This window comes from Cibotium barometz, chromosome 39, assembly GCF_041138505.1.
Source record: "Cibotium barometz isolate CiBa-2024 chromosome 39, ASM4113850v1, whole genome shotgun sequence".
NCBI lineage: Eukaryota > Viridiplantae > Streptophyta > Polypodiopsida > Cyatheales > Cibotiaceae > Cibotium > Cibotium barometz.
Window position 1 is genome coordinate 45,598,068 of NC_141084.1, and position 16,915 is coordinate 45,614,982.

A 16,915-nucleotide genomic window follows, 5' to 3' on the forward strand; every position below is an offset into this window, starting at 1 on the left:
GACCATGATGTGACCTTTCTTGATTTCCAGTTATTAGGGAGGGAGGTTATAATTCACCAACACAATAGGCCAAGTAGACCATATGTAGACTTGAAGACAAATGGGTTAACACCATCCATAACTAATCCAAGACGTAAGTTATAGGGCTCATCTTTAAACTTTGGCCATTGATGCTCCACGTGCTGCCATGCCGATGAATTAGCTGCTGTTTGCGGTCCTCTCATGATGCCATTAGTTAAGAGATGAGTTGTATGCCATATTATGAGCTCCGCAACCTTCATACATATAAACATGTGTTGGATGCAAGGAATGATAGGAAAGAGTCTCAACACTTTTATGAGAATTTTTTCTTCTCATAAATCATCTCTATATTGGCACTCTCTACATTGTAGATATTTTGTTACCTCTTTATGAACTCCACTAAATAGCATGCAATCATCAGAACATGTAATTTTAGTGGCCCTAGATTTCACTACATGGTAGCATTTATAGCACTAAATTTCATGAGTATATAAGTGTAGGTGGAGAGGTGATTATTCCTTCTATATAAATCTAAAATTATAAAAAATGAGGTGAATATTTTAAAAAAATGCCCTAAAATGTCCAAAATTGGACAAATATTTTCTAAAACCCTTCAAAACAGCCAAAATTTGGGTAAATGTTTTAAGATCCCAAGTGAACTTTTTTTGAAAAAACCCTTAAAAAACCAATTGGCAAAGATTAACCTTATTGTTTTCCTTGACATGGCTTGGACAACAGTCGATTGATTGCAACTCTTCCTTCCACCCATGTCACTTCCATCCTTTCCACCTCTTACTTCCATCAAAGCTCATCCTCTTCCAAGGTATCTGCTATTTGCTCCCTCTCATATGCTCTTAAGCTTTTATGGAAAGCTTCATCTCCATCTCCATTACTCTCAAGCTTTCCATGAAAGTTCCATTTATGCTTTGAGGTGAGCTTTTCTCTTCCTTCCCCTCTCTGTTTCTCCTCACGTTTTGCCTTACCCTAACCCTAGCTTCTACATAGAAGTGCCAATATAGAGTTTTGGAGAGCTCTCCATCAAAGATCTCTATTAGGCTTTCTATTTCGAAGCAAAGGTTAGGGCTTGATAAACCACAAGCTATTAAGGTTGTATTACTCATAAGATTTCTAATAGTATTAGGGTTAGGGTTAAGGAGACTCACCTTGTTCTTCTCCTCTTCCACTTGTTCTCTTGCTTTTTCATATAGAGCTCATATAATAAATGCTAGTACACTTTTTAACTTTTTGAATAGAGTACTAATAAAATGTTGATATTTTATAGGCTCTTCTTTTAGGGTTTCAAGTCAGCACTTACAAGATTCTTGAGGTAAGAGCTCCCTCCTTTCTCTTATGCTTTAAGGGCTTTTATATACATAGGATTTTTAGGGTTTTATGATTCTGGGGTTAGCTCTCAATGCATGCATAGAGATATTTATGCATGCATTGAGAGCATATGCATAGCTTAATGCAGAAAGGCTATATGCATAAAGCTTAATGCAAAGAAGCTTTATACTATACATAAAGCCTTTATGTGTAAAGCCTTATGCATAAGCTTTATGCACAAAGGCTTTACGCATAAAGGCTTTATGCCTAGAGCTTATGCATGAAAGCTTTATGTATAAAGCCTTTTACATATAAAGGCTTAATGCATGAAGGCTTTAAAGCCTTTATGAATGTTTTATGTGTAGTAGTAGGGAGCTAGGGGGGTCTACTAGATGTAGTAGGGAGGGGGGAAGCATGATGCTTTTGCTTTCAAAAAAGTATCAGGAACTCTTGCGAGACACCCCCCCAATATTCATCATCTACTCATTTTCAACCACCCCTGAGGAGAGCCATACCATAGTTTTATCGATGTGAGCTATCACATAACATAGATGCCAATGGGGCGCACGTGATGGGGATGGTAAGGGAAAGCAAGTCATCAATACAATGCATGTAATTCCGAACTTGCAATTCACAAACTTGTTTAAGAAATGGAAAGCACAAGATGAGCTACCAAAACAATAAGTTCTTGATGTTCTCAAAACTGAGTTTCATGTTCCATATCCAAGCCTTGTCTTCTCGGATGATTAGATAAAGAAGAGGATGAAGCTTCTTCTCACTAATAGGAGAGGAAACATTAAGAGAGCACAGCCAAGAACAACACGGAGAAGCCAAGTGTTTGCTGCAAGAGGAGTGGAGACATGGGTAGAGCTTTGTGAGGTGCTTTTCAACAAACAAGCGATGTGGCAAGCTCTTTAAGACTATGGAAGCAGAGGAGCATCACACTTTGGCTCGGATCTTCCTTTATTTCGCGCTTTGTAAATGTCTATTTTATTATTCTTCTTTATTTAATCTAATTTGGTTAAATTAAACTATATTGTTCCCTTTAATCTAATTGTATATTTTTTAAAAAAAATAGAAGAAGGTTGTTCCCAGCATGACCCAACAAAAGAAGAGTACGATTATGGATATAGAGCCCCCGATTTGCAATTGTGGGCTTGGATACATATGCGAGGTGTGCATTTGAACCATGAAGTAGGCAAAGCAAGTGAAGATGAAGATGAAGACGAGTCGGTTCTGATGAAGATTCCGATTAGCCATCCCTTTCTTGCTTTATTTTGTATACAACCAAAGGCCTTACCATTGTCGTAATGTTTTGTGTGGCCGACCATTATTGTTTTGTAATTACTTGAACTTAATGTATATTTAATCAATCGAGAAATATAAATTACATTTTGTTCACTTGAACATCACCATTTGAATGAATTGTTGTAGATTACGTATAAGAAGGTTATTTCACAGCACCTTAGAGTACTAAGGTCAATCACAAGAATAAGCCATTAAAATCACAACAAGGAACAAACAAACAAAGCAATTATTGAAATGTTGCTAGATTATGTGTAAGAAGGTTATTTCACAACACCTTAGTACTAAGGTCAATCACAAGAATAAGCCAAACAAACAAAGCAATTATTGAGCAGTCGGGTACTCTCTATGAGAGAAAAGGATCAAAGCTCAATAAAAACAATTTTCTCAAGAAATCAAAATAAGTACAACTGAATCTACCCGGTTCTCATTCCCAAAATGTATACTGTATGCCGGTAGAAATTCAGGAATGGTTTTGACTGTATAAAAATAAGGCCAATGAGAAATCCTGGATGTTTTTTCATAATTGTAGTCAATAAATATACACTAAGTTGCCGAGCCCTAAATATGACACGAGAAAACCCCAAGTACACTCTCACCCTAGCTAATATGCGAACATGTACAAATTTAGGAATGGTTTTGATTGTATAAATGCATACACAGGATGCAGTACCATATACTTCACATAACGAAGAGATATTCACAACTATCGAGCATTTAGTACGGATACAATTGGGATCGATACAGAGCTTTCAAGTCTTAGAGCGTTTTGGATTAAAAACATATTAACTAGCAAGCATTGTCTTCATCTTCGTTATCTGTGCTGTGCTTAACATTAGAAAATGTTCAAGAATCAAGAAATTATTTTCTACGTACGTTGTAGTTTTTTGGGTAACGACGACAAGAACAAAACAACCAGCCAACCAAATAAACTAGACTTTAAGCATGCATATTCATCTAGTACTCTAAATCTACTCTTATTGGGAGGATTAGAATATCCAAACTAAGTAAGGGTTGGGCATGTTCATGATATAGAAATATTAATGAACCTGCTGTAAGGGTGATCATTGCCTAGTACAGGCTTACGGCAAAACGATAAGCACTTGTGCAACCACCATCAAGGCATTATGAGTAAGGGACCATAATCTTTGTTGTCTTTGGTGAAATCTAATATGAATGAAAATAGGAAATCTAGAAATGCATGGTTAAATATTAAGAGAACAAACGATAGTACCTTGAAGAGAGGCCTACTCCCACAAGATCCCAACACCTCAATCGATAGCCAATCGAAGTGGCCATTGGGTCTCCTTCCACCACCTCCTGCACGATAAGGTCTGGGATCTCCACGAGCCAGTTGTAACAGAAAAATTGGCACAATATATTGGTCATATCCTAGTTTACACCTAATAATATCATCCCTTCCGTTAGTAGGTACAAATAATCAAATGAAAACCCACTGTGAGCCCGGTTATCTTCTTTCATATTCGAATGAAATAAATCATCAGAAAAACATGGATGCTGCCCTTCTGATGGTTTCATTCCCTTTCCCAGATTTGCAGCAGACAGGTTGGCTTTTCTGTTTCCCTGCTGAAAATACAAAATTCTCTAGTGTTGTGAGACAGGGTGAATCATTTGCTGCTGATGATTTCCTCGTTTCAGTACGGGGGGGGGCGGGCGCCGGCTGCGTACACATCAGGGGGGTATTGGCAGTTGGTGAGGAGATTGGGCGGCACGTTGTATAGGGCCATGCTGGAAAGGTCGCTTAGGCTGATGGGTGGGGCATGGGTGGCGATTGCCGTGGAGTGTGCGACAGAGGCAGCAGCGCCAAGGTCTTGCTGGACGGGCGTCGGCTCTTCTTCTTCAAGAGGCAAGCGCTCGTAGGAGGCGTTGAGAAAGGAGGCAGCCATAACCACGACCGGGCCAGACGCTACAAGGGCGCCCACCACGCTGCCTCCGACCACCTGCCCTTGCCCACCTGCCAGATAGATCGTCAAGCCCGTCGCCCCTGGAGGCGCCGGCGGCGGCAGAAAAGCGCCCGATAGCGAAAGAATCTCAAAGCGGCCGTGTAGTGTAACGGTCGCCCCCGGCGCTGCCGGTTGCCGGAGAGTAACGTTCATCACCGTCCCACTCCCGCTCAGCACACAGATACCCCGCTGCCGCCGTCTAGCAAAACCCGCCACCGTCTCTCCCACATCGCACCCGTTGGCGATCTCCAGAACGTGTGCCTTCAGCGCGTTGGCGCTGTCCCGCGTGATGATGATGGGCGGCTTGGGTTTGTTTTTAGACCCGGGCGGCCTCCCCCTCGGCCTCCTCGGGGTGCCACTGCCTGTCTCTCCCCCCTCCGGCCCCATGTTGTTGCTCTCCCTTGGTCGCTTATTGTTGTCGTAATTGCTCCGTCCTATTAGGCCGCTGTTGCCACTGTTCTCGTCTTCAGAAGTGTGCAGGTCTCTCTGGAGATTAATTGGGACTCCACCTTGCTGGCCTCCGAAATGAGCTCCTCCTGCTTCAATGATACCGGCCATGAAGACATGCCCTGAATTAAAATTTATCAAAGGGGCTTTGACTAGATCAGACTAGAATGCATGACCCTTCTTTTGCTAGCAGATGCTTAGGTCAATATTACCAGCTTGCTTTGTGTGATGAGGAGTTTGGAGAATGGTGGGATATTAATAAAAGGGATTAATACATAATCTGACAGCGAGAGAGAGAGAGAGAGAGAGAGAGAGGTGTATAGGAAATGAGAAAGGTTAGTTGTAGCGTGTGGTAGGAGGTTTAGTAGATCGGGGGAAGGGCGGAAGCAGGTGGGGAAGAGGTTGGGGGAGAGACGAGGTTAGCAAGAGCAGCATGGTGGTGTGGTGTGGTGTGGTGTGGTACGTGCGGAAGAAGACGATCGCCAAAGCAGCAGCATCTGTACAGTAGAGGCGAACAAGTAATCGACGATACCAGCAGCACAAAGATACCCTTGCACCGTGGGCCTGCGCGGATCTTGCCACATCAGAGACACTACACTGAATTCCAAACGTCCATTATAAGCCCCGCAAAAATGCCACGCTAGCAATTGTTCCCAGCGCAGCAGCCACGAAAGCTAACAGGCCTGTACCTAGTCACAGTAGCCCACTAGTCCGGCCTTTGCGGGGGTTTTTATGTAGGGACGCGGTCACGCTGTTTCGTTTTGTGGGACCTACCGCCGCGCATGGGCTGACGGGACCCCGCCTGTCTCATCTCTTTCTCGCTCCTGACTCCTGAGGCTGCTCTCCCCCTCGACCCTCGGGCCTCAGCGCTCTCAAGTCTTAAGTTCCTAACCACTGCCTTAATCACGTGGCTTGTACCTAAAGTCAAAGATTATCGTCGCTTTTGCAGTCTTCGGTGTCGGCCATCCGGCGACATGGAGTAGCTGTTTTGAGGATCACGTTTGAGTCAAATAAACCGCCACACAATCCATCCCGCCATATTTGGTCACGATTTTAGCCCCAAGCCGAGGTGATATGTCATGTGCTCTTACCTTGGACGCCCTTGCTTTACTTAATCATATCCTCAGACCCGTGGTCAAAGCCCCGAATCAAGGGTGCCTTTTTCTGCAACAAAAAAAGCACGCCCATGTCTGGCTTTATGCTGTAAGGAAGGTCTAGGACATGTTAAGAAGAGATGTACCGACAGTACGTGCAGGGTTATTTTCTTATAGCATCGCTTCTGGGCACAAACCATTTTTTTTGTAGTGTTTAGAAGCTTGTTTAATAGTTGTTTAATGGATGCGTTCCAGGGAAGTGTGCAGGAAGAAAGGCATGAAATGAGGAGAGGAGATGTGGGGTACCGTGTTGAAGTATAATGTGGGCCTTGGGAGATGGGTGGGGACAGCAACTAAGGGTACGAGGAGGCCAGAAATCTGTGAAAGATGGAGATGGAAATGCAAGTTGATTGTACAATTAGTGACCACTTCGATGAGCTAAAGTTCTATGACCCTCGAAAGGCTAAAGTTCTTCCACCACGAACGGTTGAGCAAGTTGATGAGTTGATTTTTGACGGGCGTTTTGAACGTTTGTGGATATTTTGGAAGAAAAAAAAAACTTACAAACATATATTTCTAAGCTATCATAAATTACATGTGAATGGTGAAGTAAAAAAAAACTTACAAACATATATTTCTAAGCTATCATAAATTACATGTAAATGGTGAAATACTTGCAAGTCGGATCCTTTTCCCGTCAAGTTTGACAGGCAACAGTGCCCGTTCAGAGTTGCAATCTATGCTCAAAAAAGTAGGGGTTATGATTCCTTAGATTATACTGAGGACCTTTTACAGGTTTCTTGCCCACTCATAATATCCATTGAGATACCCATGTTCTCACAAAATTTCCACTAGATTGGAGAGAAAATGGGGAGATCTCCCTCGCCCATTCTATACTCATGGATTAGAGTCTTCCTCGCCCACCTATGTTTTCAGAGAGCATCATGCTTTTCTTACTTCGTAGCCCCATTTTCTCACAAAATTTGTGGTGTCTTCTATGTCGATACTCATGGACGGGAGTCTCCAGCATCCATCCTAAGCTCACCCACGTTTTTATATGAGCACCATGCTTTACTTGTTTTGTAACCTAGTTTTCTCGCTAGATATGTGTAAACACCTTGATAATGGGGGGGGGAGTGGAGGGGGAAAGGAATTCATTGATTTGAGAAAGCAAATGTAAATTGTCCATGTAGTGCAAATTTGTTGAGCTTATTTGTTATCCATGACTTCCATATTGAAGGATTTCTTGCCCTTCCTATAGAAGGCTTATTAGTGCAAGGATGAATTTCAATGTTTAGTGAGACACGTAATTTTAGTGGTGTCTTTTCGTGGTCCTCTTGCAAACTTTGATGAAGCAACTAGACATAGTAAGCAAGTTTTTGCATCAGCGTAAGAAGGCAAGTTCCACATAATTTGTAGTGGTTTCTTAGGACCTAACAACTTGACAATGATTTTACAAGTGGTGCTCTGATCGTGGTTTCACATATTTCAATGGAGTTTAAATGGACGTGGAGTGGGGATAAATTTTCCAGCAAGGCCTTTGCCTTCAAAATTGAAGGCCTGCAAGGTACCTTAGGCCTTCACATTAAACCCATCATTCAACAAGATTCACTTAAGTTTTTTGAAGCCCATTTTTCAAAGGTGGGTCCTTTTGAAGGTTAAAATGGGTCATTTTTCAAAGGTGGGTCCTTTCGAAGGTTAAAATGGGCTTTGAATAGATTGGGCCTGGGCCCAACTGTTGGCTCGCACATGTGACTCACGAAGCTCCAACTTTGTGGCCACTTGCAAGAAAATCTCCTATACCAACCCGCTTAATGCATGGAGCTGATATCTCTCATCCGGTCAGGTAACAACTAATCCACGAGCCAATGAATTGAGCATGAGTGAGTAGTGTTCGTGGTGGCGGTATTCTTCATGTGAAAGAAAAAAGAGAAATATTTGCCTGTTATGCTATCTTCTGGCTACGGAACTGCATGTTTCCGTTATCCACTTCGTGTGAAGGAGCTCTTAGATCTAGGATAGATGGCCCTGCCCATTTTTGACCTAGGCTTTTGTTCCTGGGTGTTGAAATTAAAGGTTCTAATTTATGTAGGCTGTGCCAAAAATTAAGCCAAGGAAAAGACCCCTTGCAGGATGAAAGGTGGTCTGAGCGGATGAAAGGAGGTCTGAGAAGACAAGCATGAATAGAATGAATAGAATAAGGCCTTGTAAGTTGTAACTGTCGAGAATCGAGCCCAGAGTGGCGTGGTCATGGCTGGATCCAGGGCACTACACGCTGCCCAACGTGGCCCATCAATCCCCGCAAAATTTTCAAAACCCAACAACTCCCGATACGAAAATGGCAGCAGAGAGAAGTGTTGGGTAGCCTATCCTCGAGCTACCGTTCCCTTCGTCCTCGTGGGGTTGCCCAGTCCTTCCCTGACAAGACGCTCCCCTTCGCTCTTTTCTCCGAGATTCTTTTATGTTATCTTATTTTAAAATTTACAAGCATCATTGTGATTTCTTCTCCTGTGCTAATGGATAATCCCCCTCCCTTCCTCCCTCCCTCCCTTCGACACAATTCTTTAAGGTTTTAGAAATCTCTCGCGTCCGTGTGAAGGCAAAATATAGAAATATATTAAGGTGGTGCTGCTTGCTTAAAGCAGGAAACGCAATCGATGTACAGACGCAAGAAGAGAGCGGGTTTTAAATGTTGACAGGGTAAAAGGGGGAAGCTAAGGCGATGTGCAGAGTGCATGTTCTGCATGAACATCTTCAATGGTGCTCCTAGCTATACTGGCTAGTAGTAGGGGACTGTGTGAGGAGTCTAGAGAGAGAAGGTCAAAGTAGCAGACTCGTCAGAGATGGCGTACGCATGGTGCCATTGCAGCGGCACTGCTCATATTGAGTGGAGGGGAGAGAAGGGGGGGATAGTGGCGCAAGTGCACACTGCACCACGACAACAGGAAGAAAGAGAGAATACGATGCCAGTCAATGGCATCGTATGTCCGACGGGCGGGCGCGGGTCCGGGCAGCGCCCACTGGCCCTTGCCTTCTCCCGCCGCTTCCCTCTGAAAACAGCCGCTAGAGCCCTCGGGCTTACTAGCCGCGCGCCGTTCGCGTCCAGTAGGGCGGGCGCCCCCCGCTCTGTGTCGCTTCATGGCCTGTCCTTTCCTCGAGCAAACGTTGGGTTACACGGCGGGTGCCCCCCGCTCGGTGTCACTTCATGGTCTGCCCTCCTTTCCTCAAGCTAACGTTGTGTTACACGTGGGTTTCCACTTACTCCATTAGTAAGGTTTCCTCCTCACCAAACTGCACAGCATCCTAGGGGCCTAGGCCCTAGATCCCCTTCCGTATACGAAGTGTATTGATGAGTTGGAGAAAACCCACATCACCACCTTTCAATCTGTCACATTGATTTGTTGTGACAATACATTGAGTTGAAAGTAGAGTTGCCAACTTGCCATGCTCGTATCCCGTGCAAAGTTAAGTGCTTTTTCTCAAACCATTTTTTTTGCCTTACTTAGCACTAAAAACTACAAATAAAACTTGTCCATTGTTGTTTCTTGGAATCAAAGACAACAACAAATTTCAACTTCGAGCTTTTAAATTCCATGCGAGACCAAAAACACTACAAGCCGGGTTTTCGGAGCATTGGTTGCGTGTACTCATGTCGGTGGTCATGTGGACTCTATGTGGACAAGTAAACCACACACACCAACTTTGTACCTTTGGGTTTACATGTGTATTGAAGACTAATTCTAAAGCAAATTTATACTGATTTTGGAGTTTTTACATTAATGAGTTTCAAAACCTCTCCTACTAGGAGTTCAAGTTGAATGAACAAGTTTTAGGCTAAGACAAACCTACATTTCCCTAAACCTTGGGTCTTGCGATTCTTCTTCAAATGCTAGACTAGACAATAATCTTACAACCAAACAGGAGAAATGGAGTTAATGTACTCACATTTGTCTTTAAAGTCTTATCATGATCACAAGGAATTCAAGAATTCTCATAATTAATGATATGTAATGTTGTTGGTTAATTGTAGATATGTGACTTTATAAGCTTAATTTAATGTGTGACTCCATTTAAAACATTGTCTCAACGAATGCTTACTTCATCTTCATGTTCACCCACACATTTTAAACCTTATCTCACTCAACCTAGATTTGATACATGTTTTTTACATTATCTTGAGCAAACTAAATGATCATACCCACATATTGGAATTTTGACAACGAAAATATTTCTTTTGAGGATGCAACTTATAAGGCAGAAAATAACATTGATGACTCAAATATTTCTTTTCACTTGAATAAATTAATACTTCTATAGGGTATGTTATTTACTAGAATTTTTTTTCTCTTTCATGTGGATCACTAACCCCTTTTACATTTGATGTTGAACAAATTAGTGATCCCAAAATAGCTCATGAGATGGATGGTGTTGCTCTAGTGATCCCAAAAAAACTCATGAGATGGATGTTGTTGCTCTAGGATGGTGTTGCTCTAGTGATCCCAAAAAAACTCATGAGATGGATGTTGTTGCTCTAGGAATTCAATTTCATGATTTTCACAAGCCAAAAAAAGCACATTGTGGGGCAATGTGAACGGACAGTGGAGAGAGTGCGACGCTAATATAAGAGCATCTTGCTGATGGAGAGAGTGGATGGAGAGTCCAGAGAGTCCAAAGCTAATATAAGACTAGTTTGCTGATGTTAGCTATTCACAGTGATATCAAAAGACCCAGCATGGCATAATGTTATAGAATGCTTCAAGGATGGGAATAAATGCATCCAAATTCAAAGATACGTAATTTTTAGAATAAATGCATCCAAATTAGAGGAAGTTAATAATCTTAAATTCTTCGAGATTTAACCTCATAGAAGGAGTGATGTATTCACTAGGAGAAGATAGAATCCTAAGAAGATGTGTTTTGATTCAAGAACGAGAATCTTACAGGAAGCACATACATCGGTTTAGATGAGAGATTACTACAAAGCAAGGCATATAGGCACGCTTATGGTTGTCAATAGTGAGTATTATCAATAGTGTCATATGTGCCGGAGATAGATAAGTTATGTGTACCTGTATGATGCCACTTGATCCTATACTAATGTGTAATGAAATTGGGGATACTCAACTTTATGCACACACGAGAGGAATATCAACATATATTTCATGATCTTTCTAGGGAGCTAACTAAGGATAAAATTGAAGACATCCCTAGTGACGTTATGTTAAACTAATGGAAAAATGAAGGGCTTGGGTGAATAGAGAATTACACTTAGTCTCTTTACACCAAACATGAGAGCTATTCTTTGCATAAAGAAGATTTTGATATCCAAGGGATGATGTAGGGTTCATTAGATCATGTGCTCATATCGATGGTCATGTGGATTTTATTCAAAACAAGTAAACCACACACAAACTTTGTACTTTTGGGTTGACATGTGTATTCAAGAATAACTCTAAAGAAAATTTATACTAATTGTAAGTTTTTGCATTAAAGAGTTTCCCTTTACTACTAGGAGTTTAAGTTAAATAAAATGGTTTTAGGCAAGACTAACCTAGTCTTGTGATTCTTCTTCAAATGCTAGACTAAGGCCACAAGGCATTCACTTCTTTGAGGTCATCAGAGTCTGTAATCTCATAACTCTTGGTGAAATGGAGTTAATGTGCTAACATTTATCCTATAAGTCTTACCATATTCACAAAGAATATCAAGAATTATCATAAATAATGATTTGTAATGTTGTTGGTTAATTTTTAGATATGTGACTTTATAAGCTTAATTTAATGTGTGAATCCATTTAAAACATAGTCTCAAATGAACACTTACTTCATAAATAATGATTTGTAATGTTGTTGGTTAATTTTTAGATATGTGACTTTATAAGCTTAATTTAATGTGTGAATCCATTTAAAACATAATCTCAAACGAGCACTTACTTCATCTTCATGTTCACCCACACATTTTAAACTGTATCTCACTCAACCTAGATTTGAGACATTTTTTTTAAATTATCTTGAGCAAACTAAATGATCATACCCACACATGTTGGAGTTTTGACACCAAAAATATTTCTTTTGGGGATCCAACTTATAAGGGAGAAAGTAACATCCATGACTCAAATATTTCTTTTCATTTAAAAAAAAAACTTATATAGGGTAGTATTGTGAGTTGTGATTATTAATGACTGTGTTCCAAGAAGGATAAATATACTACATGGAGTCTAGGACATGGGAGAAGGTCTCCGTGGAATCTTAAAAACTCCAAGGTAGATGTGTAATATGATCAAATGATAAAAGGGTAAAAGGGCACAATAACCTACACCAAGGTCACTTATATAGTGCTTGGTCATTTCACACTAGCCTAATAATATGCCCATGCCCAAATTTATGCCCAAGGGACCCAAGGTCCATGTGCTTGGGCCCAAACCCATACATCTGCATCTGCACATAAAGTTGCTTCATTACAAACCATCCCCTCCTATAATGATTTTGTCTTTGAAATCGAACGGCGGTTTTGTAAAAAATGAGACATATACAAAAGCCAAAATCACCCATAACTAGGTATCGAAGCTAAGAGAAAATTAATACCAAAACATGAGCTATGTCAAAGTTGCATGACCCTCGAAATCAAATGGAAAGGAAAACGAGATAACATCGAAGACGAGACTAAAACGAGGCTAAGGATACAACCACCCTCAAAATCAAATGGAAAAGAAAATGAGATGCCATCGAAGACGAGGCTAATGAGGGTCAGGATACAACCACCTAGATCAAAGGGAAACCCAAGCCAAAAAAAATCCAAGGTAATGTCTATCCAACCACCTGGGTGGAAAGTATAGAGAACCAATATCAATGGTGAGGCTAACTATACTCCCGCTTGGATGAAAACGAAATCCGAGGCATGCGAAATCCAAAAAAATGGCTACCATGATGATCTGAATCACATGGAAAATGGGATTATGTATATTCTCATTAATCAAAATGACTTGTATACAAGCCTCATATTTACAATGTCTAACCACCTCTGCAGGCGAAAGTGGGTGATCCACATCAAGCGCATCACCCGCCGTGAGAAAGTGATCAATGATGCTACTATGAGTGTGGGTATTGATCCCTTAAAAGTAGTGATCACCAAACTGAATATGTAATGATGCCTTCATCAACTCCATTTTGGAGGGTCTGTCATCTGGTTTTGCTTTTGGTCAAGCAAGCATTGTTTCATTTAGAGTGGGCCCAATTTCTCCTTTGGGCCCGGAAGTACTCCTAGTTTTGCTTTAGGAATTGGAAGTTCTCCTCCTGTGTTTGGAAGTTATCCTCCTGTGTTTGGAGCAACTGCTTCTCCTGCATTTAACTCTACTTGTTGCCACCATAATTTAACTCTCCTTGTCACCATCCTCGTGGCCAAGAAAAAATCGTGCCATCCGTATTAAAGCACCTACTCCCATGTTGAATTCTAGTAGCATGATCGTAGGTTACTCTTGTTATTTATGTGTTTCTTGTAACTCGAGGGTCTCTTACAAGCTGTGAATACAATACTTGGCACCCCTTTGTTATTGTTGTTGAACCCTTCTTTGTTGAGATGTACCAGCCTAATCAAGATTAAGTTTGGAACTCACACACCAGTGGAATCAAGTTTGAATACATTTGTATAGTAATCTTGTTGTAAGCTGAAATGCATGCCACTTCTTGAAGATTCTTGGCACAAAGTTAAATAATAATGTATATATCTTTAAGATTTATAATCTACTCCAAATTTGTTAATTATGCTCACACTTGCACCATGATTTCTTTGAAATACATTCAACGCAACAACATCTTGGACAAATCTACATTGAAACTACATATTTTGTGTTTTCTTGATTGAGAACATACACCAAACAATGTTTTCCCACTATTTTTTTCTTCCTTCTCAAGAAAATTTACACTTTTATTGTAATTGTTGCTTGTTGTGCTAAACAAGCTTTCTTGCATAACATTTAAGAAAATGCAGAATAGAGTAAGATAATTAGGGTAAAGTTTATCTCAATGTTGCAAGTTTTCATAAAACTTTGGTGAATATTGGTCAAAACACCAATATTTATTGAAATTTACACTTGTTCTTGTGCAAACTTTATAAAATATACACCAAGAATCTTGTAAAATTCACTTTGCATATTGTATAGTATGCAATATATCTATAAACTGCACCACTCTGCATAAATCTGTAAAATACACATCACTGAACTATAAAATGCACACAAGTTTGTTCCAATTTGCAACAAAATCTACCATCTGCATACCTTCTTGATGAACTATGCACCAAGGTTTGCACAGCAACCAATTTTTTCCTCCAAAAACAAGGTAAATGTGGAAGAAAACTAGGGTTTATGGGTAGATTTGGCAAAAAGAAACACTAATCTAAGTAAATCTTACATTAATGATAGAGATTAGGGTTCTTAAGTTTTTTGTAAATCTATACTCGAGATTATAGTGTTCTAATTAAGATTATTAAGCAAATGTTTAATCAAGAAAATTAACATAAATGTAAAATTTTGACCATTATAAATTGTTGTTAATCCTAATCCGAGATGTAATAATCTAATAGTACTCTAATCAGGGATCAAAGATCAAGAAAACTATAAAATGACTATCCAAAATCTACACAAATCCTAATCTTAGAAAGGATTAGGCCAATTAAAGGGAGGGAGAACATGGTAGTGCAAACACTTTACAGCTTGAATGGATTGTGGGTAGAGTAAGGTTAGGCACTTGGCTTATTTGAGTGGTGTAGAGAATTGAGGATATATTTTAATTCAAGTGTGTGTTCTTTTTGTACATGTTTGTGTTCACAATAGAGATACTAGGTCACATTATCAAAGCAAGGAGTTAAACAACATAAGGAAATATTGTCAGTTAAAGAGTCTAACTACTTAGACTCAAGCTCCTTGTTTTGTAGGATATGCAACTATTTATAGGAGATTCATTAAATGATTTTCTAGGATAGCTACACCATTGCATGAAATGTCAAAGTTGATTCCTAGATTGAAATGTGGAGTGAAAAAAGAAAAAGCTTTCTAGAGGTACTCAAGGAAAAGGTCATTAATGCTACAATCGTGAGACAGCAGCCAACATGGGATCCATTATTTTCCGTGTTCGTGTGAATGCTTCACGATCAGCCACCATAGGAATAAGCAGCACAAATTTATTGTCCAGTGCATTGTGCTAGAAGGACATTTATTTCTCCAAGAGCAAAAATACACTATCATAGAATGTAGATCTTTGGGAATGGTTTTCAGTGTACAAAAATTCAAGTGTTATTTATACTAGAAAATTTATTTCTCTTTTATGTGGATCATTAAGACTTGCTAAATTTGATGAAAAATTTAGTGATCCCAAAATAGCTCATGAGATGGATGGTGTTTCTCTAGTGATCCCAAAAAAACTCATGAGATGGATGTTGTTTCTCTAGGAATTCGATTTCATGATTTTCACAAGCCAAAAATGCACATTGTGTGTGAATTGAGAGTGGAAAGAGTGAAAAGCTAATATAAGAGCATCTTGTTGATGGAGAGAGTGGATGGAGAGTGGAGAGATGTAAAGCTAACATAAGAGCAGCTTGTTGATGGAGAGAGTGGATGAAGAGTGGATAGAGTGCAAAGCTAATATAAGATCAATTTTTTGATATTAAACTATTTTCAGTGATATTAAAAGGCCGACATGGCCTAATGTTATAAAATACTTCAAGGATGGGAATTTCCTAGAATAAAGGCATCCAAATTCAAGGCTAGGTAATTTCTAGAATAAATGCACCCAAATTAGAGGAAGTCAATAATCTTCAAGTCTTGGAGATTGATCCTCATAGAAGAAACTGTGATTTATCCACTAGGAGCACATATAATCCTAAGAAGATGTCTTTTGATTCAAGAACGAGAATCTTATAGGAAGTACATGCATAGATTTGGATGAGAGGCTACTAAAAAGAAAATTCTATAGGTAGGCTTATGCATGTGAACACTGAATATGGCCAATAGTGTGAAAAGTGCTAGAGACAAACAATCTATGCCTACCCATATGATGCCACTTGATCCTACACTTATGTGTAAGGAAATTGGGGTTACTTTACTTTACGTCATGAACACGAGAAATAACCACACATATTTCATGATCTTCCTAGGGCGGCTAGTTAACTACGGATAAAAATGAATACATCCCTAGTGAAGTTATGTTAAACTAATGGAAAAATTAAAGGCTTGGGTGAATAGAGGATTTCACTTAATCTCTTTACACCAAACATGAGAACTATTCTTTGCATAAAGAAGATTTTCAAATCCAAGGGATGATGTCAATAGACACATAATGTGAAATTTCATAGGGTTCATTATACTCGATAGGTCTATCTGGCCTAAGCATTGTTAGATATACTCAAGCGCAAAAGGAGAAGAAAAATAGAAAAAAATTACATAATAATAGATTTTTTCCAAAGTAATGATTAAAAAACTTGAATTACACTACTGGAAAGATCTTGAAAAGTGCTTCACACTGGTGTAAATAGTTTTAAAATAACACCACATAGAAAAATGTTATGTACTACACCAATGTGCACCTCCACACATGCAATAGTTTTAATGTGGACTCTGGGGTCCTTGTATGCACTTCATGAACATATTACAAAACATAAATGTGTATAATTTTTCTTTTCCCTAGTGAAGTGAAGACGAACAATGTCCACTTTACCCTATCTATCAAAACGCCAAATCTCTTTCCCAATTTAGTTGAGTAACTCTGT

The 16,915-nt window shown here is 39.8% G+C and overlaps 1 pseudogene; it reads right to left on the reverse strand.

Annotated features, from left to right (window-relative positions):
• Positions 1-3,004: 3,004 nt before the first annotated feature.
• LOC147616152 (AT-hook motif nuclear-localized protein 18 pseudogene) lies at positions 3,005-5,581 on the reverse strand (annotated as a pseudogene).
• Between the last annotated feature and the right edge of the window lie 11,334 nt (positions 5,582-16,915).